We start from the raw sequence: 25,182 nt of genomic DNA on the forward strand, positions 1-25,182 counted from the left end.
ATGTGGTTAGTACACCAATTGGTTAGCCAGTGTATTTAATAGTAGTTTGATAGTTGTGTTATGAAAAAGGCTTGTACCTTACTTCGCATTTGGTCTTTAACGCTTATGTTCCTACTCATAAATCTTTTCTGGAGAGATAATAAGATAAGGAATTCCCTGGAGGTATGGATATGATAGGTACCATAAGATCAGTGATCGTTTTCTAGAAAAAGAGGTGCCAGAACTCACCATAAACACACCCACCCCTTTCTCTTAAAATGGAAATGGAGAGGTGCCAGAACTGTTCTGATAAGTTCTGGCTGAAAAAAAGCCCTGAATAAGATCATAGGGAGAGCCCTGCTAGAATACAGTAGGTTGAAGGCTCATCTAATCCATTTTCTTGTTCTATTTTTTTTATTAATAAATTTTATTATTATTTTCCACACAACAACAAAACAAAAAATATCAAAAAATAACAATACACAAAAACCAACATACAAAACCCCCCACAAATCCATATCTTACAAGTTAGTAATATAAACACTAAGAAGAAAAACAAACATTGACTTCCACCAATCCCACAACACCTCCTTTACCTCTCATTGCGTCTTCCTGTTTTCCTGTTTTCCTTATCATCCCTATCCTAGCATCTAGATATAAATCCTTCTTTCTTATCCTTTCACTTCACAAGGTTATTCCAGACTCAGCCAGATCTCTGTCCTTGAACCTTGGCTTTTAAGGTATTCATTTAGACACCCCCATTCCTTTTTCACTTCACTTTTTGTTTTTTGTCTTATTATATCTGTCAATTTGGCTAATTCTAAATATTCTGAAAACTTACATAACCATTCTCCCCTAGTGGGTAACTGATTCCCTTTCCCATTTTCTTGTTCAAACAGTGGCCAACGAGATGCCTAAGGGATGCTTAGAAGCTGGACCGGAATGCAACAGCACTTTCCCCACCTGTGATACCCCACAACTGGTATACAAAGGCGTATTGCCTCCAACACTGTGGAGGCATAGCCATCATGACCGGCGGCTTCCCCCAATGATTTGGTTAAGTCCCTACCTGTATTCATTGTATACATACGATTGTGTATCATCTGACCCGTCTACTGCAATTATTAAGTTTGCAGATGACACCACCATAATGGGTTTAATAACAGGTGGAGATGAATCATCGTATAGAGGGGAGGTCCAAAAAATATCTACATGGTGCCTAGGGAACAACTTGCACATTAATATCTGCAAGACAAAGGAGATGGTGTTAGACTTTCAGAGGAAGACATCACGGAAGAATGTTGCCTCAGGAGAGTGAGGAAAATTCCCAGGGATTATTCACAGCCTGGCCAGCACTTTCTTGATCTCCTGCCCTCAGGTAGAAGATATAGAAGCATGATTAGTCACACCAACAGGGTAAAGAACAGCTTCTATCCGTGGGCTGTTAGGCTGCTGAATGAAAAGATAGCAACAGAAGAAGAAGAAGAAGAAGAAGAAGAAGAAGAAGAAGAGGAGGAGGAGTAGTAGTTTGGATTTGATATTCCGCCTTTCACTCCCTTTAAGGAGTCTCAAAGCGGCTAACATTCTCCTTTCCCTTCCTCCCCCACAACAAACACTTTGTGAGGTGAGTGGGGCTGAGAGACTTCAGAGAAGTGTGACTGGCCCAAGGTCACCCAGCAGCCGCATGTGGAGGAGCGGAGACGCGAACCCGGTTCCCCAGATTACAAGACTACCGCTCTTAACCACTACACCACACAGGGCAACTGATTTTTGGGTTTGGTGGGTGTAATTCAGTAAACGAGGGGAATTAAGACTAAGAGAGCTGAGTGGGGGGTGCTTGTGTAGTCTCACTGTATACAAGTTGTACAAGTGACAATAAAGTATTTCAATATTCAAATAACATTACCAGGAGTAGAGATAGGAAGCACATGGCAATACTAGACAAACATTCTATTAGGTGTTCGGGCAGGATCTACATAGCCATGCAGAATGTTCTACATACCCCAGAATGTTTTGGGATTCCTTTTCTCAAACAGCATCCCTCACCAGCTGCACCTGCCAGCTGGAAGCCTACCTTTGAAAGTAAGGGGGCTTTCAAAAGCAGGTTGTGAGATGTCAAGTTCAAAGGGCAGGAGCCCCAAATCCCATGGACACGCCTTAAGTTTCTTTTTGGACCCACCTGGTATCACTGCTCATAATCCAGACATTCTATGCCATTGGTTAATATCACTTTGGGGAAGTGCGATTAAAGGATTTCATGTCACTGACAAATTTTACCTGAATTGATTTCTCTTCTCTAAGCTGTGTGGAAATAATATTATGTGGTATAATCGTAGCGTTTGTGTCTGCCCCTCCCCAATGCATTGAGAGACCCGCAAGTCTTAAAATGATGATAATTATTAAGGACATTATTTTTGTGGAATGGAAACAGCATGAAAATACACACTGAGCCTAATGATAGCACAATCAATTAGCACTTAACTCATCTCTGACTATATTTAGTAGAAGTATTTTTTTTAATATAGTGTTTATTTTCTTGAGGGTGGTTGCAGTTGATTTTTTTTCTTTCTGGTTCTGTTGCGTGCTCTCATTTTCTCTTCTGGAACCCTGCTGCTGTAAACATTAACTTGTCTCTTAATGCTTCCTAGAAGCACACTGACTTAACAGAAAATGAAAACAAATCTTCCATTCTCACTTGAGCAAACTCACCCTTGCGCTTTTGGAAAAAACAGAGACTTAGGCAGAAGCCATAACTTATATATACATACAAAAGCCATTTCCTAACCTTCTGCCCCATTGTAGCATTTCCCCAAACCAGGAATGGGGCAATAGCAATACTCCTGTTTGGTGAATGTGCATTAAAATAAAAGATGTAGTTCAGTATAGTAAGTGCAAAATCATGCACATGGAAGCAAAATATACTAACTTCACATATACACTGGTGGCATTTGAGCTGGTGGTGACAGCCCAGAAAAGGAATCTTGTAGTCATAGTGGACCCAGTGTATGGTCTGAAAGCACATGAAGCCACTCCATTCTTGAGGCTTAGCAGGTCTGGGTCTGGTCAGTACCTGTATAGGTGAGCACCTGGGAAACATAAGTTGTTCTATGACAGAAGAAAAGTGGGGTAGTTATTTATTTAAAGGTAAAAGGACCCCTGAGCATTATGTCCAGTCGTGGCGACTCTGGGGTTGTGGCGCTCATCTCGCTTTACTGGCAGAGGGAGCCGGTGTACAGCTTCCGGGTCATGTGGCCAGCATGACTAAGCCGCTTCTGGTGAACCAGAGCAGCGCATGGAAACGCCGTTTACCTTCCCACCGGAACCTATTTATCTACTTGCACTTTGACGTGCTTTCAAACTGCTAGGTTGGCAGGAGCAGGGACCGAGGAATGGGAGCTCACCCCGTCGCAAGGATTCGAACTGCCAACTGTCTGATCGGCAAGTCCTAGGCTCTGCGGTTTAACCCACAGTGCCACCCGCGTCCCTAGTTATTTATTTACAACATTGATAAACCACATATTTTTAAAAACCCTCTAAAAATAATAAACAATATCATTACAACAAAAATCTAACATAAAATCAGTAGTGTAAAAGCACGTAGCAGCATATAAAACCAAATAAAATGATTTTTTTTTGGAATTTAAACACATAAAACAGGGTTCACTCTTAATTTGTGAGCTCCTTCCCGTGACAAACCAAGAGAAATGTAAGCAAAATTGACCCACTGAAGAACCCTGAGCAGAAAACTAAGACTACAAACAAGGCTTTTTACAGCCAGAAAAAGGGTGGGTGCCATTGCCATTATCAGAGAACAAGCGAGGCATTCGTGGTGAGTTCTGGCACCTCTTTAACTAAAGAAAATAACATTGACTACAAACAACAAATACCTAAAAACAAGTTGACCTCAAACTTGTAGTCCAGTGCCCCTAAGATAATGATACTGCATCTAACCTGTGCAAAAGCAGTGTTATCTGTCTTCAAATGCTACAACAAGGTAGTAAAATTGCTTGAACTTAGCATTGCCATCTGCCATCAATTACACCTGGCACCTGCTCTTCTGCATGTCAACCAGGTATGGAAAAGGCAGAGCCACAGTCGAACTATAATGCAGTGAATGATGGCCACTGAGTGAATTTGATAAGGAAAAGGAGACTAAAGAATAGCAGAATTAGAAAGTCAAGGGCAGAAAAGAACAGACTGGTGAAGACATTAAGAAATGAAAGAGAACATCCATCAAAGCCATGAGTCTTGGGAGCTGGCAATACGAAACCTTCTTGAAGATGTCTGAATCATGATGGTGTGAACAGTACTCTATGTGGATGTAGAAAGAGTAAGAAGAATAAAGAAGGTTAGGGAGGGGAGGGGGAGAAAGTAAAAGGTTTATGGAGAAATTACTTGGTCTTTTTTTTTGCGCTTCCATAATAATTATCAGCCATTCATGACAACATGTTGTCTGGAGAGAGAAGTCATCAGGAACATCTTGAGGGGGTAAAAATTACACCGATTTCAATCATGGTGCTAATCATAAAGTAATTATCATTTCTGAGACTGGCATAAGAATGATCATTAGCTAGGTATTAAACTGCAATCATCTGTCTCAAAAATCTAATAAAGAATCTGTTTGATCAATATTCAGAGCCATTAGCCGGGCTGACAAGTCTGTTTCCCTTATTTTTTAGTTTCAGAAGCAAGCTCTTCCTTTGCATCCACATGATGTCTTCTTCTTCTTTTTTAAAAAGATGATTTTGGTCTTTAATTAACCTAAACTTGGTAGGAAATACAAAAGAAGGAAAGAAATCAGGTGCATCAAAATTCTTCCCTGAAAGAGATACAGATTTCCCCCCATAGGACAATATTTTTTATTGTCTGGTTGTTCAGCTGAGGCCAGTTTCAAATGTGACGTGTGGGGAATGTGGGAATAGTTTTTCTTATTTTACTATTTTTACAAATTTTGTGTGGATTATTATCATTATTATTTGAAAAAAAAGTATAGTGCAATTGGGGCCTCGTAGCAATCGTCACAACTTTTGTGGTATTGGTGGGTAGGTTAGGCATTGGATTCATGTGTTGTGCTGAGTCAAGGGCTAGGTGTGGCCATCGCCTATGCTATCTACTGTGGGTTATTCCGTTAAAGGAATCTGGCGGTCGTGTGTTCTGTCCAATGCCTGTGTGGCGGGAGGCCATGGCACGACCCTCGGTGACATCAGGGGGTGAGCCTATAGTTGGATGAGCATCAACAGGCTCCACCTACTGTTGAATAAACCCACCACCTATAGTCATCCAATGCCTAAGCCAATACCTTTTCACTGCTGTAATCAATAAAGTTGTGGCCTTTTCTTGCCCATTAACCTTATATCACGTGTCCTGTGTATTTATTTCACATAGCGGGGTCGGGCCCTCGATCCACAATTGGGGGCTCTGGCTGATTTGGTTGTCATTCCTTGACAGAGATCTTGAAAGTGTAAGAATTTTAATCTCTGGGTTGTGGGTTTGAGCCTCACAATGGGCAAAGTATGCTTGCATTGCAGGGCTTAAACTCAATTACCCTTGTGGTCCCTTTCATTCTATGATTTTATAATGATTGGGAACAGCAGAGGTCAATAGTTACGACGGTTGTGGAAAAGGCTGCAAAGCTAAAATGGACATATGCAGAGCATATAGCAAGGGATGACTTGTGTTAATGAAATAAAGCAGTGCTAGTGTGGAGACCCTACAATTTTAAAAGTTCCAAAGGATGACCGCCCATGTGATGGGTGGACAATCTAAAACTAACAGCAGGACTTAAATGGATGCAGCAACCAAACATCAGAGCGACATAGGTAGCCCTGTTGGTCTGACACAGTCAAAATAAATTAAAAAATTAAAAAATTGTCCAGTAGCACCTTAGAGACCAACTAAGTTTGTTCGGGGTATAAGCTTCCGTGTGCATGCACACTTCTTCAGATACACTGAAACAGAAGTCACCAGACCCTTATATATAGTGGGAGGGTGGGGTGGGATTTTTCTCAGCAGGATAGTAGCAGATGGGTAATTGACTCAATGGGTATGGTAAACCTGCCGACGACTTTCTCAAGCTCTGGGAGGAAGATCTTTCATTGCCTACAGACAGCCACCCAATCTTAAACAACTCCTCATCCACAATAATACAGCAACATGGACACTGGTACCAGAGCCTGCAATAAACCCAGATGCCAACTTTGCTGCCACATAAACCCCGACAACACCATCACTGGACCCAACAACATCAAACATACCATCTCAGGCCTATTTAATTGCTCATCTTCTAACATTGTATATGCCATCAAATGCCAGGAGTGCTCTTCAGCTCTCTATATTGGACAAACAGGCCAAACCCTACACCAAAGGATAAATGGACATAAATTGGACATCAGGAATCACAAGACAGAGACGCCAGTAGGAGAACAGTCCAATCTCCCAGGACATTCAGTACAGGATCTCATAGCAACTGTCTTATTACAAAAGAATTTCAGAAATAGACTTGAAAGAGAAGTTGCTAAATTACAACTTATTACTAAACTGAAAACTATGGAAAGACCTGGTCTGAATAAAGATATTGGATTCTTCTCTCATTACATATGCTAAAGCTATTTTTGGTCATCTGCAAGCTATCCCTTGCTTTTTCCTATAGGACTCATTGTTTGGACAATTTTTCAAACAACAGAGAACACTGGAGAGAACTTGAAGAAGAATGGATGTGAGACTTCGATGAAGAAGGAGGAGGGAATTATGTAAACAGAGATATCAAAAGTACTTTTCTTATTTCATCCAGGGATTCAAATGGTGCTTTTTACCATGTGCACAACAAAAACAATTGGAGTTGGGTTGGGCTATGAAGATCAATGCACAAACAGACCCTTAATGTGCTGAGTTGGTGAAGAGTTAATAATGAGAGGAGAGGCCATCCGCTTTCCAAGGCAGCTCAGGAAGAAGAATTCTGGGCTGCTTGTTTGTGCACCAGTCAGTTGTTCTTGCTTCCACAGGAAGGTACAAAAATAAACATTGCTGCTAATGAAGAACAGGAGAGACATAAGTGAAAATTTCCCAGTATTCATGTGGTTGTTGGTTTCCTTCATGCTGGATTTCAGAATCTTCCACATGGGAGAACTGGAGGTTAAAAAGTCAAAAGCCATATTGTAACTCCTTTGCAAACAAACAAGAGTGTGTGTTGTATTGTCAGCTCTGATATAAAAAGGCTCCATTGCCCACCAATGTTTTGTTTTGAGCTTGGTTCTCACTGGAGGAAAACAGAGAAAAGAGGCTGTGTTTGTAAATGTCGGTGTGTGTGTATGTGTGTGTGGGTGTGTGGGTGTACTGGTCTTGGTTAGAGATCTTTTAACAAAGACATTAAAAATAATGACCATTCTTGTCTCTTCCATGCCTTCATGCCTTAATTCTGTCCCCCTAGACGTAATGAATTCACAGAAGGAAAAGGAGTCGAAAGAATAGCAGAATTAGAAAGTCAAGGGGAGAAAAGAATAGATTGGTGAACACCTTAATAGATGAAAGAGAGCATCCATCAAAGCCACAGTCTTGGGAGCTGGCAATACGAAACCTTCTTGAAGATGTCTGAAACATCCACTCAAAACCAGGAGGCAGTGATGTAAACAGTCCTCTATGCGGATGTAGGTTTTAATTCTGATTTTCCCTCCATCGTTTCAGATTTCCACATCCATGGCCCACCCTTCACTCTCCAAAGACACACTTCTTCAGAGCAGAAGTGGTGGAAGTGGAGAAGGAAACTTTCCTGCTGTGAACTTCCTTAAGCTAAGTTTTCTTATCCTCTAGGCCAGTATCTTGTACGCTTGTAGACGAACTAAAAAGGAATACAACTATACCAAAAACAAAAGATTATCCCCTGTGCTGAAAAAGTAAGAAGGTAATATGTGCGTGTGGTGGAGAGGAGTGTGTCACATTAGTAAAACCATCCATATTCTATAATATAAAACATGTGGAAGGATGCTGTTGCAAATTCATTTCGTGAGAGTAAAACTAGGCCAAGTATCGATTGCCAAACCACAGGATTACTGGCGCAAGAATAGTAAATTATTCCTCGCAAGTTAATGGGGATAAAATTGTCAGTATACACTGGCTCAACTCCGCATATACACAATTGCACAGGCATTTCTTAAACAGGAGCAGCACAACTGCTGGATGCAGGTAGGTAGCCATGTTGGTCTGATGCAGTCGAAAAAAATAAATAAAAAATGTCCAGTAGCACCTTAGAGACCAACTAAGTTTGTTCTTGGTATAAGCTTTCGTGTGCATGCACACTTCTTCAGATACACTGAAACAGAAGTCACCAGACCCTTATATATAGTGGGAGGGTGGGGTGGGTTTTTCCCCCCAGGAGGGTAGTAGGAGATGGGCGATTGACTCAATGGGTATGGTAAACCTGTTGATGACTGTTAACAACTGCAAGTAGTTCTACAGGAAAAAGCAAGGGATAGTATGCAGATGGTTAGCAAATGTAATGAGATGCAATGAGGTCAAATGGATGCATTTGAGTCTCTACTTTTTTTTGTTTTTGTTTTTAATGGTGTAGAGGCTGCAGGCCTATGAACAGTTACCTGGCACCAAGCCCAATTGAACACAAAGGACTTGCAGAATAAATCCCTAAACACTGCTTATCGTTGCAATATTGTTGACATATGTATTGGCATCTGAACTTAGCTTGAAATTTGAGGGGAAAGTATAAAGTTGGGAGCTTTCCTGTAGTTGGCCCTAGGAGACCCTCCCAGTGTCCCTGTTTCCCAGGGATAGTCCCAAATTTACAGAAGCCATCCCAGTTTCTGATTTGGTCCTGGAATGTCCCGCTTTTTCTTAGGACGTTCCTGTTTTAATGGGAGAAATGACTAAGGGCATAGAGTTAACCAACCCCTGAGCCATCTGTAGGCAGCCTTGTATGTAGAAGGTTTTTTTAAAAAAAATAAAAATAAAAATGTTTAATGTTTTATTCTGTTTTTATATATGTTGGAAGCCACCGAAAGTGCCTGGAACAACCCAGTCAGATGGGTGGAGTATAACAACAACAACAACAACAACAACAACAACAACAACAACAACAACAGAAAAGGACGCCCCTATTTTCATCAGAGAAATGTTAGACAGTATCATCATCAAACCTTTTATTGGCATCACATACAAACATCCAAAACAAATCAATACAGAATTACCACTTTCCCGGTGGCACAAAACATTTGCTAAAAGAAAGGAGGCAGAGCAGTCTATCGTCACATCTCTAGGTCTCCCGGGAGATCAGACGTCTGCAATGTCTTTCGACGACAAAAAACCAAAATAGAGATATTTTGCCACTAACTTAGTGAGCTCCTGATCATGCCCCAGTAATAGAAAACATATGACCTCCAACTCTGGTTTCCATGTGGGGATGCAGAGTTGATCTGGAAATTGCTGATGGAGATCAGCATATAGTTTGCAATTAAGAACCATATGTGTAAGGGTTTCCACCAGGTGGTCTTCACATGGGCAAGTTTTTTCTCCTTGGACAGTATGCCCTAGGCTGGCTGAGAGGTTGCAGGAAGCAGTTTTCAGTGTTGCTTTGCTTTGCTAGCAGAGAAGGCACCATTATACTGCAAGGGACCCATCCAAAAGCTCAGTGGCCATGGCTGACCTGCTGACAGTGTTCTGCTCATGGTGGGGACTGAAGGAGAGTATTCTGTGGTCAAGTAGTGGTGGGCTTACCAGGGATGCACAGTGATATGCAGGTTCCTAAGTCCACTTGCTCTCCTGACACCCACACCACGTCATCCCCAAAATTTTCTCCCACCGATTGCAATGGGAGGTGAAAAGAAAACAGCAGGAAAGGAAAATCAAGCGTCTACCTCCGCTGTAAGCCAGCAAGATTTAGAATGTGGTGGTCGGTCTACCACAGAATCTCACCATGTCCACCACCCTTAGATTGCTCCATCACACTGATTCACTCTGTTCCGTTTTGCTCAGGACTATCAATTCTGAGTGGCAACCGCTTTCCAAGTTTTCATTTAGAGGGATATTTCTTCCTCCTTTTTTTTTTGAACCTGGAACCTTCTGATGGGGTCTTAGTGTGGGGGCTATTTTGGATCATCTTGAAAGTTGGGAATTAAATTGGACTGTGATTTCATTACTTACCTTACTGGATTTGCTTATTTACTTTCCTTTTAGGGTTTAATCTTGCCAGAGACATGAAAATCCGTGGGTAGGCAATGAATAAGAAATCAAAACAAATAGACTGTTAGATCAAAGCCATTGCACTTAGAGTCCCACTGCTGCCCATGCCCATGTTTCTAAAAACTGTGGAGAAATTAAATGAATAAGGTGGGTGGCTGAGAGTGTGAAACAAGTTCGTTTTTCAAAGCACTTCTAAAAGGTATGTTTCTGACAAATGCAATTTAATTAGTTTGGTACAGTAATAAACAGAGAAGATTCGATTGGCTTATGCTATAAAGCAGGCCAGGTTTGATGAGCTAACCTTGAAATCTACACCACTATAAAGGCATAGAATAAAACACGATAAAGAAAGATAGTGGGGCTGCAGAGGTTCTTTGCATTCAGGTCAAAATGTCCTCAAATAGATTTAACTTTAGGAATGAATAGTAGAACATACAGGGCCCAGACTGGTGGGCCTGAAGAGACATAGCATTGAACTAGTCATCATGGCGGAATTCAGATAATAATTATTATAAATATCAATTATTTATCAGTGTCATTTGTATACTGCCCAATTAACAGTACCATCTGAGTGATGAACAATCAAAGGTAAAAGTAAATGAACTGTCAACACGCCCTGGAAGATGACTGGAGAGTCAAAGTAATGGTGAAAAAGGCCATATTTATTTAAAAATAGTTACAAAGATCTGCCAGACAACAAGCAAATCATGTAAATATGGGCAGGTGAGTTTGAATTAAGGTACAGTGGTACCTCGGGTTACATACACTTCAGGTTACATACACTTCAGGTTACACACTCCGCTAACCCAGAAATAGTGCTTCAGGTTAAGAACTTTGCTTCAGGATAAGAACAGAAATCAGGTTCCAGCAGCACAACGGCAGCAGGAGGCCCCATTAGGTAAAGTGGTACCTCGGGTTAAGAACAGTTTCAGGTTAAGAACGGACCTCCGGAATGAATTAAGTACTTAACCCGAGGTACCACTGTATATTGTTTAGTCGTTTAGTCGTGTCCGACTCTTCGTGACCCCATGGACCAGAGCACACCAGGCCGTCCTGTCTTCCACTGCCTCCCGCAGTTTGGTCAGGTTGATGTTTGTAGCTTCGAGAACACTGTCCAACCATCTCGTCCTCTGTTGTCCCCTTCTCCTTGTGCCCTCCATCTTTCCCAACATCAGGGTCTTTCCCAGGGAGTCTTCTCTTCTCATGAGGTGGCCAAAGTATTGGAGCCTCAGTGTCACGATCTGTCCTTCCAGTGAGCACTCAGGGCTGATTTCCTTAAGAATGGAAAGGTTTGATCTTCTTGCAGTCCATGGGACTCTCAAGAGTCTCCTCCATCACCATAATTCAAAAGCATCAATTCTTTGGCGATCAGCCTTCTTTATGGTCCAGCTTTCACTTCCATATATCACTACTGGGAAAACCATGGCTTTAACTATACAGACCTTTGTTGGCAAGGTGATGTGTCTGCTTTTTAAGATGCTGTCTAGGTTTGCCATCGCCTTTCTCCCAAGGAGCAGGCATCTTTTAATTTCGTGACTGCTGTCACCATCTGCACTGATCATGGAGCCCAAGAAAGTAAAATCTCTCACTGCCTCCATTTCTTCCCCTTCTATTTGCCAGGAGGTGATGGGACCAGTGGCCATGATCTTCGTTTTTTTGATGTTGAGTTCCAGACCATATTTTGTGCTCTCCTCTTCCACCCTCATTAAAAGGTTCTTTAATTCCTCCTCACTTTCTGCCATCAAGGTTGTGTCATCTGCATATCTGAGGTTGTTGATATTTCTTCCGGCAATCTTAATTCCGGCTTCGGATTCATCCAGCCCAGCCTTTCGCATGATGAATTCTGCATATAAGTTAAATAAGCAGGGAGACAATATACAGCCTTGTCGTACTCCTTTCCCAATTTTGAACCAATCAGTTGTTCCATATCCAGTTCTAACTGTAGCTTCTTGTCCCACCTAGAGATTTCTCAGGAGACCGCTGAGGTGATCAGGCACTCCCATTTCTTTAAGAACTTGCCATAGTTTGCTGTTGTCGACACTGTCAAAGGCTTTTGCATAGTCAATGAAGCAGAAGTAGATGTCTTTCTGGAACTCTCTAGCTTTCTCCATAATCCAGCGCATGTTTGCAATTTGGTCTCTGGTTCCTCTGCTCCTTCTAAATCCAGCTTGCACTTCTGGGAGTTCTCGGTCCACATACTGCTTAAGCCTGCCTTGTAGAATTTTAAGCATCACCTTGCTAGTGTGTGAAATGAGTGCTATTGTGCGGTAGTTGGAGCATTCTTTGGCACTGCCCTTCTTTGAGATTGTGATGTAGACTGATCTTCTCCAATCCTCTGGCCACTGCTGAGTTTTCCAAATTTGCTGGCATATTGACAGCATCATCGTTTAAAATTTTAAATAGTTCAGCTGGAATATCATCACTTCCACTGGCCTTGTTATTAGCAGTGCTTTCTAAGGCCCATTTGACTTCACTCTCCAGGATGTCTGGCTCAAGGTCAGCAACCACACTACCTGGGGTGTACAAGACATCCATTTCTTTCTGGTATATACCACTGTATATTAGGGGAACATTTATCTACTCTGCTGGGCATGTAAACGGCTGCATTCTAAAACAGCAGCTTGATCGCTCCTCTCCTATTGGACACACTGGTCCATGTGATCCCCACCAACTCATGTCTTCCTCCAAGAAGGGTGTCTGTAGCAAATTCACCCCTGCTAAAGACCAGGAGTGGCATAGCTTAGTCTTGTCTACACTCACTGGCAGCAGTTGTCCTGGGTTTCAGATCTTTCCCATCTCTACCTGGAGATGGTGGAGAACCTGACACCTTCTGTATGAAAGTCGGATTGCTCTATCACTGACCTATGGATATTTCCCAATTTTTTTGAGTTTATTTTTAATTCTATGGAACAGGAGTTGCCAATATGGGTCCTCTAGATGTTCCTGGACTACGGCTCCTATCATCCCTGCCTTTTGGCCATGCTGGCTGGGGCTGATGGGAGTTGGCATCCAATGATATCTGGAAGCCATCATGGTGGCTAACCCTACTGTAGAACCTTCTACTCCTTTAAACTGCAATCATAGGCACATTTTCTTCTGGATATATGTCCTCGTGAAACAATAGCACCCAAAAATCCAGAATCAGTGTACAATCTGGCTGTTCCACGAACCCTAGGTATATGGGTTTCAATTAAAGTCACAATTAAAGTCACAAATATTCTAGAAAAGTTCACTAAAATATGCCCGGGGAACACATGAACCCAACATCCATGTATAGTTCTTTTTATCTTTTTTTTCTCCTTTCCTGTTTCTTATTATTTTTGTTCTTTAGATTGATTTCTATTGTATTTTATGTTGAAAACTTTAAATAAAAACATAAGATAGGCTCACTAGAATGTGCCTGGGGAACCCATGAACCCAACATCCATGTATATGCTGGGAATATATATATATATATATATATATATATATATATATATATATATATATATATATATAACTCAAGAATATCACTCAAGAAATCACTCAAGATATCCCTCAAGTAATTAAGGAACAAAAGAAGAAAAGGCACACTAACCTGGGAACTTCCTCTCTGCCCAGAACGTCGGAGGCTATACACCACACCCCTCAACAGTATTTATAGGAACTCAAACACTGAGATCCTGCTCTGTTCCAGTAACAAGAAGCCGAAAGCACCAGCCTGAAGATGACGAGTGAGACCTCGTCGAAACGTCGCCTAGACACCCCAACTCTTACACGGGAAGACACCCGAAGACACCAAAACCTGCATTCCTGTACCCGTGAAAATCTACGAAAGCATATATATATATACACAATGTTGAATGCTATTTTTGTAAAGTCCAGCTGGAAACCATGTGTACATATTAACTGGTGCTGTATGTTTATGTAGCATCCATGCATGTATTGCAACACATTCCTTGCCCGCTGATTGAAATGCCATTTCATCATAAGGGAGCTCATAAGGCGAAGTGGCCATCAATGCTGGCTTAATCTGTCTTATTATAGCGGCAAATGAAATAAACTTCCTATGAATATGGAAAAAAATCACTGTTAACTTAATCAGTGTGTCAGGCTTTTCGATATGAAACCAATTTAGACACAGTAAGCAAAGTAAATTATTCTAATCTAATCCAATCACTGCCAAGAAATGTGTGTACCCCCCTATGCTCTCCAACTTGCTTATAATGGAGTAGCAATTCTGAGTCATAAAGTCCCTACGAGTGCATTTATTCAACTTCAACTGATATGTCACCTATTGACCATTCCTGAGCAGAAATAGTCTTCCTACGGTGACCCATGATTTGGTAACCTCCCTATTGCATTGCTTAATGTGTCATACATGGAGCTGGCCTTGGAGGCTTCAAGTAGTGCAGAACAAGGGTGCCAACTTGAATAAAATACTGTGGAGGCCCAGGTAAGCCCCACCCTGCATAATCAATCACATGACGCAGTGCACACACACCATTGGAATGGGAATGCCCACCAACTTTGTGGGGGACCAGCCCCCTCAAATACTTTATTGTGGGGTCTGAAGCTCCCATGGCCTCTAGGAGTTGGCTCCTAGGGTACAAAATATGACCGCCATAGTGTTTGGTGGCTTAGCCAGATGAAATCATACTAAGCTGATTCTGAAAATTGCAGTGGCTCTTTATTTTCTTCTGAGCCAAATTCAAGGTGCTAGTGATAATGACTTAGAACCCAAATACCTGAAGAATCACTTTCCTCCATACTAGCTTGCCTATGCCACAGCAACTTTGGCAGGAAGTCTTCTCTGCATTTTTTTTTCTAATATATTTATTAACTTTTCAAACGTTATACAAAAAACAAAAATACAAAAATAAAAACACATTTAATTCCATTCACTTATTTTCTTTTAACTTACTTCTCAGACCTCCTCATACCTCCCCTTTTTGTATTCCAATTCAAATTATTCATTCAGCAAATCCTCGCCATTGATTTTCACTTAATTTTCCACCTTTCTTTCTCCCCCCCCCCATTATCTTAATCATTACAGCTGATAACCACTTAAATTCTAACCAACATCATTCTAACATTCACTAATTTTGTAATGTTTCCCAAGATAGTCCTTGAATTTCTTCCAATCTTCTTCCGCCGTCTCTCTTCCCTGGTTTCGGATTCTGCCGGTCATTTCTGCCAATTCCATGTACTCTATCACCTTCATCTGCCATTCTTCCAGAGTGGGTAGATCTTGTGTCTTCCAATACTTTGCGATAAGTATTCTTGCTGCTGTTGTTGTGTACATAAAGAATGTTCTGTCCTTCTTTGGCACCAATTGGCCGACCATGCCCAGGAGAAAGGCCTCTGGTTTCTTCAGAAAGGTATATTTAAATACCTTTTTCAATTCATTATAGATCATTTCCCAGAAAGCCTTAATCCTTGGGCACGTCCACCAAAGGTGAAAAAATGTACCTTCATTTTCTTTACATTTCCAACATTTATTGTCAGGCAAGTGATAAATTTTTGTGAGCTTGACTGGGGTCATGTACCACCTATATATCATTTTCATAATATTCTCCCTTAAGGCATTACATGCCGTAAATTTCATACCGTTGGTCCACAACTGTTCCCAGTCAGCAAACATAATATTATGTCCACTGCATTCCAGCATTAAGGCAAGTGCATTATGTGGTGACTCAGCACAAGCCTTCTTTGTGGTGGCACACCAATGCTCTCTCCTCCCATAGCAGTGCATTAGGAGCCACCATTATTCTCATTTTAGCTTCGGATCAAGTCTTATTTGGCCCTTTAAGGGTTTTCCTTTTTGACCCGTTCTGCTTTCAGCTGCCTTTCCTGATGTGGAGCTTTATTGCAACCAGCCCCAGGAACAAAGAGGCAAGGCATAAGTGATGGGTTGAAGTAGCACCACATTTTATTAATAGCATCTACCGGAGGAAATGAAAAGTGTGGAAAGCTAACTTTAACCTCAACTTTGGGCAGCCAAACCTTGCCCATTCCAAAGGGTATGAACTACACATGGCCCCAAGGTCTAGGCCTTACTTTAAAGTGAAAATAGAGGTCTTCTGGCTCCACCCCCTCCCAGTGCCCCACAACTCCAGGTGGGGGCAGCATTTAAGAACATACTGTATCCAGGCTAGGGGCTCAGAGCAGCTGGCCTCCAGAAATCCCTTTCACCTTCAAAAAAATGGCTAAGGAAGCTCTTATTTAACCTTAAATACCCGAAGGAGCATCTCCACGCCCATTGTTCAGTCCAGATACTGAGGTCCAGCTCTGAGGGCCTTCTAATGATTCCCTCACTGTGAGAACTGAAGTTACAGGTAACCAGCAGAGGGCCATCTTGGTGGTGTCACCCACCTTGTGGAATGCTCTCCCATCAGAGGTCAAGGAAATAAACAATCATCTGACTTTTAGAAGACATTTGAAGGCAGCCCTGTATAGGGAAGCTTTTAATGTTTGATGTTTTGTTTTTAATATTCTGTTGGGGGCAACCCAGCCAGATGAGTGGCTAATAATAATAAGGCAAAGGACCCCTGGGCGGTTAAGTCCAGTCAAAGGTGACTATGGGGTTGCAGTTCTCATCTTGCTTTTCAGGCCGAGGGAGCTGGTGTTTGTCCACAGACAGCTTTCCAGGTCATGTGGCCAGCAGGACTAAACTGCTTCTGGAGTGACCAGAGCACATGGAAACACCATTTACCTTCCCGCCACAGCAGTACCTATATATTTACTTGCACTGGCATGCTTTCAAACTGCTAGTTTGGCAGGAATTGGGACAGAGCAACGGGAGCTCACCCCAGTGTGGTGTAGTGGTTAAGAGCGGTGGACTCGTAATCTGGCGAACCGGGTTTGATTCCCTGCTCCTCCACATGCAGCTGCTGGGTGACCTTGGGCTAGTCACACTTTTCTGAAGTCTCTCAGCCCCACTCACCTCACAGAGTGTTTGTTGTGGGGGAGGAAGGGAAAGGAGAATATTAGCCGCTTTGAGACTCCTTTGGGTAGTGATAAAGCAGGATATCAAATCCAAACTCCAAACTCCTCCCATCACGGGGATTCAAACCGCTGACCTTCTGATCAGCAAGCCCAGGAGGCTCAGTGGTTTAGACCACAGGGCCACCCGCATCCCCCCTAATAATAATAGTAATACCATTTCCACACCTCCCTGTCAAGCAACGTGACCAAACGGACCATGCAAGCAAATTAACCTATTTAACTACACCCACGCCAAAATCTCTACTATCCATAGCATTCAGTACTGAGTAGGTAAAAAACTGTGTTCAGCTTGGTCAATTTGCAGACACGCGAAAAAGTTCTACTCAGCTGTGAAGCAACTGAAAGTGCTGAACTGGAACAGAGTGTGGGCTGGGCAGATGCATGAAGTGGGCCAAAGAGGCCCATATGAAAAAGGCCAGCATCTATGAATTCTCTGGCTGGGGGCCACTAGGGGGCGCATTGGAAGATGGCCGACAATACCATCTCTCCGACCCACACGGGGTAATTAAGAGGCTGTTATGGGAGTAGGCAGCCTCCCTTGTTGCCCCAAGGGAATGGGGAACACTGCCCTTGCCTGCTGTGCCCACAAATCACCCCCTAATTCGAAGGAAGGGGGTGAGGGCCCTGGGCAGAATGCCTCCGTGTGGACCTCGGCTCTCCTGGACGCTGTCTCTGATCACGCACTAGTTGCAGCAATTTGGAATAATTAGTTACAAAAGAAGCAAATGCACATATTTCAAGTGAAGAAGGGGAGTGAAGTCTGCTAATTTAAGGGACCTCTGCGAAGGAAGACGACGGGTTGAAGAAACAGGAATATTTTACGATGAAGATACACCAAAGGCTGGGTATGTTTGACAACGGGACTGAAAGGGGGGGGGGAACCTTTTTTACTTTCTTTCTATGTGATTTACAAGAACCCCTCCTCATTAGAATCGTCGGTTGAACTGACCCAAGCAGGATGATTAAGGTCCGTGTGGAGATAAACTTTAACCAAAAGTATGCTTTATGGAGATCGAGAAGCAATAAGAGCTTTTGGGAATGGCGCAGCAATTAATTTGGAGTCACCATCTTGCCAAAGGATTTATAGCCGTGAGGAAGAACGGACTTGTTTTCAGACTGCATTCCTAGTGAATCTCCTAAGAGGTTTTGAGAAAGGAGGCAGATTGGTGAAGATTAATGACGCTAAGACTGTTTTGATGTATGGAAGTGATGTTATATGGAAAACGTCTGGATATGGCTACTGGATATATATATATATATATATATATATATATATATATATATATATGCAGGTTTTGGTGTCTTCGGGTGTCTTCCCGTGTAAGAGTTGGGGTGTCTAGGCGACGTTTCGACGAGGTCTCACTCGTCATCTTCAGGCTGGTGCTTTCGGCTTCTTGTTACTGGAACAGAGCAGGATCTCAGTGTTTGAGTTCCTATAAATACTGTTGAGGGGGTGTGGTGTATAGCCTCCAACGTTCTGGGCGGAGAGGAAGTTCCCAGGTTAGTGTGTCTTTTCTTCTTTTGTTCTTTAATTACTTGAGGGATATCTTGAGTGATTTCTTGAGTGATATTCTGAGTACCACTTAGGTGGGTCATTAAGTGTGGATTAGTTGCTAAAGCTTTCGTGTCTTGACCTCTTGAGCTTGTGAAGAGTTTTTCTGAGAAGATGGCTGTACTGCACTTAGTTGTGCTCTGGCTTGGCTTCGTGTATAGGGGCGAGCTGTGGTTTTGTGCCATGTGCCAGCCAGATCTGTGTAGGGATTGCAGGGGGGTGCAGCATCCGGAGGTGCCACTATGGTTTGGCTACTGGATGGAGTCTGTAATTTATCTGTGGAGAGGGTCTGGGTTTGGGTCTGGTGTGGTTGATTGGTGATGGCGTTCTGTGTGCCTCTGGTTCTGGTGTCGGTTTTTGTGGGGAGGGCTAATTTCCAGATGTCTGGCAGGCGGGACGTGTCGTCACGCTTGTTCATGTTGTGGGGGTGTTTCTCTATCTCGATGGCTTCCATGATTATTCTCTTGTGGTGATGTTCCATGTTAAAGAGCAATTTGGAATCTGCAAAATTAATTTCGTGTCCTGTTTCTTTCATGTGTTGGAAAAGAGAGGAAGTTTTTTCTTCTTTTTTGACGGCATTCTTGTGTTCTGCGATACGTGCATTTATTCGTCTGTTTGTTTGTCCAATGTACGTGGCTGGGCAGACTTTGCAGGGTATTTCATAGACCCCTTGGTTTTCCAACTGGATTTTATCTTTGGGGTTTCTGAGGATATTGGCTATTTTTTGGTTGGTGCAAAAGGCTGTTTTGATATTGTGTTTATGGAGGATTTTGCTAATTTTATCTGTAGTGCCCTTGATATAAGGAAGGAGGGCCATGCCATTGTTTTCTTCTGTGTCTTGGTTTTTGGGGGGTGTTTCTTTTTGGATTAACTTCGTAACCCTGTTTTGCTGGTATCCATTGGCGATTAACACATTTGAGAGATTCTGTAACTCAGTTGTCAAGTGGTCTTTGTCAGCCAGGCGTTTGGTTCTGGAGATGAGAGTCTTGGCTACGGAGTTTATTTGTGCAGGGTGGTGGTGTGATTGTGCATGTAAGTAGCGGTTGGTGTGTGTTTTTTTCCGGTAGATAGTGTGTCCTAGGGAGCCATCAGGTTTTTTGTAGATTAGGACGTCAAGGAAGGGAAGTTGGTTGTTGGCTTCTATTTCCATAGTGAATTGTATTTTGGGGTGTAGGCTGTTGAGATGTGTGAGGAAGCTATCTAGTTTTTCTTTCCCGTGTGGCCAAATTACAAAGGTGTCGTCAACATATCTGAGCCAAAGTTTGGGTTTGTGTTCTGACTTGTCTAAAGCATTGGTTTCAAAGTGTTCCATGTACAAATTTGCGATGACCGGTGAGAGGGGTGATCCCATAGGTGCTCCTTCTATCTGTTTGTATCTTTGTCCATTGTGGATGAAGTACGTGTTGGTTAGGCAGTGGTTGGTCAGGTCCAGGATGTATTCGGGGGGATTGTATTTGTTTTGAATGGCTGTCAAGGCTTCATTAATGGGCACTTGAGTGAAGAGAGATACAACATCGAAGCTCACAAGTAGGTCATCGGGATGTAGGTTTTGCTTCTTTATTGTTTCTATGAACTGGAAGGAGTTAGTAACGTGTGAAGCGATGGATTCTGCATAGGGCTGAAGTTGCTTAGCGAGAAATTTAGCGAGATTTTGTAGAGGTGAGCCTATGGAGCTGACTATTGGTCTGAGTGGTGTTCCTTCTTTGTGTATCTTGGGGAGACCGTAGAGTTTGGGGCATCTGGATGATTTTTCTCTGGGGATGATTCTTAGCTGGATTTCTTCACTGATAGGAGAGGCTTTTATTTTGGATTTGGTGGTTTTTTCCAGATAGGTGGTGGGATCTGTTTTTATAGGTTGGTAGGTAGGGTCTTGGAGTAGATTTGATAGTTTTGCTTGGTAGTCCGATGTGTTCATCACAACAGTGGCATTACCTTTGTCTGCTGGGAGAATGATTATGTTGTTGTCTTTCCTCAGGTTGGTGAGTGCTTTCTGTTCTTCTTTGTGTAAATTGCTTCTGGGTGGTTTGCTGGAGCAGAGGATGTTGGTGACTTCAAGTCTGATTTTATTGGCTTCATCTGGGTCGATTTTGGTTAGGCTAGCTTCGACTCCGCATATGATGTTTTCCGTGGGGATGCGTCTCGGGGCGACTGCAAAGTTGAAACCTTTGGAGAGTACTTTGGTTTCAGTTGGGGTGAGGATCCTGTCTGATATGTTATGTACTGTTTGTTTCATGGGTTGTTGTGGAGGGTGGCTGGGCTTCTGGCGTTTCTCTAGTTTGTGGAGTTTGTTGGTGTGTCTGTCTGTCTTATGTGAGGTCTCAGTTTCAGCTCTCCAGACGGCTAGTTGTTTGCATTTGTCCCAGAGTGCAGGGTGGATTTTGTTACAGAGTTTGAGGTGAAGAGTGAGCAGATCTTTGTTGGTTTGGTTTAGTAGGTATCTTTTCTTATGTATTTCGTTTCTGATTAGGGATATATATATATATATATATATGTTTTCGTAGATTTTCACGGGTACAGGAATGCAGGTTTTGGTGTCCTCGGGTGTCTTCCCGTGTAAAAGTTGGGGTGTCTAGGCGACGTTTCGACGAGGTCTCACTCGTCATCTTCAGGCTGGTGCTTTCGGCTTCTTGTTACTGGAACAGAGCGGGATCTCAGTGTTTGAGTTCCTATAAATACTGTAGAGGGGTGTGGTGTATTGCCTCAAAAGTTCTGGGCAGAGGGGAAGTTCCCAGGCTAGTGTTCTTTTCTTCTTTTGTTCCTTAATTACTTGAGGGATATCTTGAGTGATTTCTTGAGTGATATTCTGAGTACCACTTAGGTGGGTCATTAGGTGTGGATTAGTTGCTAAAGCCTTCGTGTCTTGACCTCTTGAATTTGTGAAGAGTTTTTCTGGGAAGATGGCTGTACTGCACTTAGTTGTGCTTTGGCTTGGCTTCGTGTATAGGGGCGAGCTGTGGTTTTGTGCCCTGTGCCAGCCAGATCTGTGTAGGGATTGCAGGGGGGTGCAGCATCCGGAGGTGCCACTATGGTTTGGTTACTGGATGGTGTCTGTAATTTATCTGTGGAGAGGGTCTGGGTTTGGGTCTGGTGTGGTTGATTGGTGGTGGCGTTCTGTGTGCCTCTGGATCTGGTGTCGGTTTTTGTGGGGAGGGCTAATTTCCAGATGTCTGGCAGGCGGGACGTGTCGTCACGCTTGTTCATGTTGTGAGGGTGTTTCTCTATCTCGATGGCTTCCATGATTATTCTCTTGTGGTGATGTTCCATGTTAAAGAGCAATTTGGAATCTGCAAAATTAATTTCGTGTCCTGTTTCTTTCATGAAAGAAACAGGACACGAAATTAATTTTGCAGATTCCAAATTGCTCTTTAACATGGAACATCACCACAAGAGAATAATCATGGAAGCCATCGAGATAGAGAAACACCCTCACAACATGAACAAGCGTGACGACACGTCCCGCCTGCCAGACATCTGGAAATTAGCCCTCCCCACAAAAACCGACACCAGATCCAGAGGCACACAGAACGCCACCACCAATCAACCACACCAGACCCAAACCCAGACCCTCTCCACAGATAAATTACAGACACCATCCAGTAACCAAACCATAGTGGCACCTCCGGATGCTGCACCCCCCTGCAATCCCTACACAGATCTGGCTGGCACAGGGCACAAAACCACAGCTCGCCCCTATACACGAAGCCAAGCCAAAGCACAACTAAGTGCAGTACAGCCATCTTCCCAGAAAAACTCTTCACAAATTCAAGAGGTCAAGACACGAAGGCTTTAGCAACTAATCCACACCTAATGACCCACCTAAGTGGTACTCAGAATATCACTCAAGAAATCACTCAAGATATCCCTCAAGTAATTAAGGAACAAAAGAAGAAAAGAACACTAGCCTGGGAACTTCCCCTCTGCCCAGAACTTTTGAGGCAATACACCACACCCCTCTACAGTATTTATAGGAACTCAAACACTGAGATCCCGCTCTGTTCCAGTAACAAGAAGCCGAAAGCACCAGCCTGAAGATGACGAGTGAGACCTCGTCGAAACGTCGCCTAGACACCCCAACTTTTACACGGGAAGACACCCGAGGACACCAAAACCTGCATATATATATATATATATATATATATATATATCTCCACGCAGGATTACAAACTGTTCTAACCAGCTTGCGGAGACTATCAGAGGTCACAAAGAGAAAGGAAAAATATATGAAAAGAACAACAAGAGATGTGGAAAAACAATAAGAAAGGACTGGCTAGTACTGTGAACATCATAAGGTTAGATTTGTGGACATTAAAACAGCAGCAAGAAGCAAGAAGTTGATTGGATCCCCTTCGGAACTTGAAATATGGGTACTCCCAACAAAAATTTAAAATCCAGCTGTGTAATTTGGAATTTATGTAATTTGGTTTGATTTGATGTGATTGGTCGGTTAATAAAAAAATATTCTTAAGAATTCTCTGGCTAGGTGGGTTTTCCATTTCACCTCCTCCTTTTGTCAGCTGCAACCACGCTTACAGATGAACCAGTGCATGGCTGGACAGAACAGATTTCTTTTGCGTGTTGAGGTCCCCAAGCCACCCCAAATAAACTCACACTTCACACATCAATTTTTGTTTAAGGTTTTTGGCATGATTTTGGCCACAACTTTATTTCAATACACAAATGTGAGTGGTTGCTTAGGCATTGGTTACGACTATCTGTCTTTGCCCCAGGGACAGAACTGACTTCCGGATTCCAGCAGAAACCAGTCCGGGAAAACAATATTGGGGAGAAATGAAGCTGGGCATCAGTCCCTCACCTTTCCCCGCATGCTCCCGGGGTCTTGCACGGCCCAAGCCTGATGCCAGGGACTTGGACAAAAGCATGGCAAGCCCCTGGATTCATTTAATGGAATTCCTTGCAGCACCACCATTGCAGGGGTAGGCACCTACCCCTCCACCAACCAATTTTAACCAATGCCTAACTGCAAACCTTACAGGTTGTGACAATTTGCTACGCAGTAGGCAAAAACCAAATGGCACCAGCCAATCAGCCAAATGGACAAAATTCCTACCAGGCCCCTGCTCCAACAGCAGGTGACCCCATGACAGGCCTAGCAAGGTCAAAGCAAAAATAAAACCCCAATTCAGGGAGGGTGGGCACAAAGCCCAAGAGGACGCCCAAAGCTGCGTGTCCAGTATTTACAACCTTTCTCCCCACCCCCAAATTGGCAACACTGAATCTCCCCAGAGACTCAAATCACTGCCTGTAGACATCCAAACAGATCTGCCCAGCAAAAGTGTGGTGGCCTGCTGGCCCCCACTACAACACGTGCTCTCTGTTAGGGAGAACATGTCTTACAATTTTATTACATGGTTTAGCTGTATTATGTATTGTACTCTACCCTGGGTACCTGTATCTAGGAAGGTCAGCTTAAATATATATTTAATAAGTAAAATCGTAAGTAAGTGGTTTGTTCTATTCACCCTCAAAATGAAAGGTGAGATACTGAATTAATCTTAACAAGAATTCACAGTCAAGAGAAGGGAACAAAGGCCTGCCAAAATCCTCTTGAGTTTGTCTGTTCTGGCCAAGAAGGAATCCCCAGTGGTTCCACTTTGAATGAGACAGGAAGCAGGGAAAAGAATTAAAGGATAGGTTAGTCTGTGGCATCAAACAGCATGGCTGATAACGGGCAGGTGGGTGTGGAATGGTAAAGGGCAAAACGTTGATTTCTACACTGCTATTTCAGTATTTTAAAAATGGGTAAATATTAATCTCATAAGGAAATAAGCACGCTTTCTTCGTGTCTTTCAAAATAAGATTGGCCTTAAATATGTTTAAGACGTACGAATGACATTACAGTGGTGCCTCGCAAGACAAAATTAATTTGTTCTGCGAGTTTTTTCATCTTGCGGATTTTTTGTCTTGCGAAGCACGGTTTCGGAAAAGTTTTGGAAAAGCTTCAAAAATCACCAAAGTCTTCAAAAACCTCAAAAAAGGCTAGCATACCGCGTGCTATGAGTTGCTCCTCAAAGTCAAGTCGCAACTGTATTAACGTTTTTAAGAAAAAGGAAACAAACTTGCAAGACGTTTTCGTCTTGCGAAGCAAGCCCATAGGGAAATTCGTCTTGCAAAGCAAATCAAAAAACCAAAAACCCTTTCGTCTTGCGAGTTTTTCGTCTTTCGAGGCATTCGTCTTGCGAGGTACCACTGTAGTTGGAAATGGAACTTATTAAGGTTTATAAACCAGCCGCTGGAGAGGAAGGAGAAGTTCGATTCAGTTCACATTTACAGATGAATCTATCTCGTTCACATTTTCTGAAACAATAAGCAAACCAAAACACAGCTATCGTCGGGGGGGGGGGGGGGGAGGAAACACAATTCTCTGAATTTTGCAGTTCAGTTTAGCAGCCACGTAAGCTGCATAAGTGATGCAGGTGGTGCTGTGGGAGCCTAGGACTTACCAATCAGAAGGTCGGCGG

The 25,182-nt window shown here is 42.8% G+C and overlaps 1 protein-coding gene across 1 annotated transcript in view; it reads right to left on the minus strand.

The window, feature by feature from the left end:
• The window catches only part of LOC310688149 (putative CENPB DNA-binding domain-containing protein 1), a gene marked incomplete at its 3' end in the record, with an annotated part of 345,728 nt that overhangs the window by 102,731 nt on the left and 217,815 nt on the right, over window positions 1-25,182 (minus strand). The window lies entirely within an intron of this gene.

This window comes from Podarcis liolepis, assembly GCF_965112155.1.
Source record: "Podarcis liolepis genome assembly, chromosome: 10".
NCBI lineage: Eukaryota > Metazoa > Chordata > Lepidosauria > Squamata > Lacertidae > Podarcis > Podarcis liolepis.